Source organism: Camelina sativa, chromosome 15, assembly GCF_030686135.1.
Source record: "Camelina sativa cultivar CO46 ecotype springtype chromosome 15, ASM3068613v1".
Lineage (NCBI taxonomy): Eukaryota > Viridiplantae > Streptophyta > Magnoliopsida > Brassicales > Brassicaceae > Camelina > Camelina sativa.
This window is the reverse complement of record NC_141894.1, coordinates 23,789,189-23,790,759: the sequence shown is the minus strand read 5'-3', so window position 1 is coordinate 23,790,759 and position 1,571 is coordinate 23,789,189. Positions and strand designations below refer to the sequence as shown.

General features: G+C 40.2%; 1 non-coding gene across 1 annotated transcript; it reads right to left on the bottom strand.

Moving 5' to 3' along the window:
* Nucleotides 1-926: 926 nt before the first annotated feature.
* LOC147927000 (small nucleolar RNA R71) lies at nt 927-1,032 on the bottom strand. The gene has a single exon (XR_015583087.1). It is a non-coding gene; the product is annotated as a small nucleolar RNA R71 (small nucleolar RNA).
* Nucleotides 1,033-1,571: the final 539 nt, after the last annotated feature.

The window sequence follows — 1,571 nt, the reverse complement described above, 5'->3', positions numbered from 1 at the left end:
TATTGTCTTAATCAGTTGCCTTAGTTCATTGCATTTCATTATTGTCACTAGGTTGTTAGAAACAAATCAACTTGATATTTGGCTTAACTTGAATGCATTGATCACATCTTGACTGCTTACATATCACACTCTTTATGGATTGACATCCTTTATGCTACAACATCATAAGGGTATTGAAACATCTTGCATACCATTAATCATCATCTCTGCTTATGTCTATGTTTGCATGTTCTCATACATTCATTGCATAAGTAGAACCTAGATAAAATCTTTGTTTCAATTGGCGCCGTTGCCATTAGGGTGTTTATATGTTCCAGTCGAGATTTCATTGTTTCAAGATTAAGCTATGTTACTTTTTATTCTATTACTCACCTCTTTCTTGTTCTGGTGTTCTGTTTTGATTCTCAAGTACCACTCGACCAGGAACTCGGCCAAGTACCTCAAAGCAAACGGTCGAGTGCTTGTTCGAGCACCTGGTCGAGCACCTGCTCAAAGTCTCAACAACACCGAAGAAGAGGTGGCAATGGAACTCCCACATGATCAGACTGAACCTCAAAGGAGAAGGAAGATTGGTGATAGTGATGCTCCCACTACACATACTCAAAGATATGGGATAGTGCCTCCGCCTATCCACAACACAACCTTCACAATTAAGACTAGTCTGATCTCAATGGTTAAGAGCAGCAGATTTCATGGCCTGCCTACTGAAGATCCCCTTGCACATCTTGATGAGTTTGACAGGCTCTGTAGCCTCACCAATATAATTGGAGTTAGTGAGGATGCATTGAAGATGAGATTGTTTCATTTTTCTCTAGGAGATAAAGCCAATCAATGGGAGAAGACTCTACCTCCTGGAAGAATCACCTCTTGGGTTGAATGTAAGAAGGTATTCCTTGCAAAGTTTTTCACTAGCTCAAGGACTGCACATTTGAGGAATGAAATTTCAGGATTTCTCCAAAAGAATGGTGAATCTTTTAGTGAAGCATGGGAGAGGTTCAAAGGCTACCAGAGACAATGCCCTCATCATGGATTCAACAATGAATATTTGTTGTGTACTTTGTATAGAGGTGTTCTTCCCAAGATCAAGATGCTCCTAGACACAGCCTCTGATGGAAGCTTCATGAGATGTAGATGAAGGTTTGGAGTTAGTGGAGAACCTTGCTCAGTCCAATGGAAATTATTATGAGGAATATGATAGAAGCTTAAGGGGAGGTGTTGATTCTGAGGAAGGGCATAGAAAGGAACTAAAAGCCTTGAATGAGAAGCTTAAGAAGATAGATAAGCTCTTTATACACAAAAGAGGGGATTCCCAGCAAAAGAAGGTACATCTTGTTTGTGAAGATGAGCTATCTATGGACCCAGTTTGTCCTCCACAACAATCCCAACAACCTCCTGCTCTAGATCAAGAGATGAAGATTATGCTTCAGCAACTCCTACATGGCCAAACTAATGGAGATATTGAAAAAAGTAAGCAGCTCATAGAGCTGAAAAACAAGATGGACTCCACATATGGTGTCTTTAATCTCAAGATTGAAGCTTTAACTTGCAGACTGCTTCACCTAGAGTTCAAG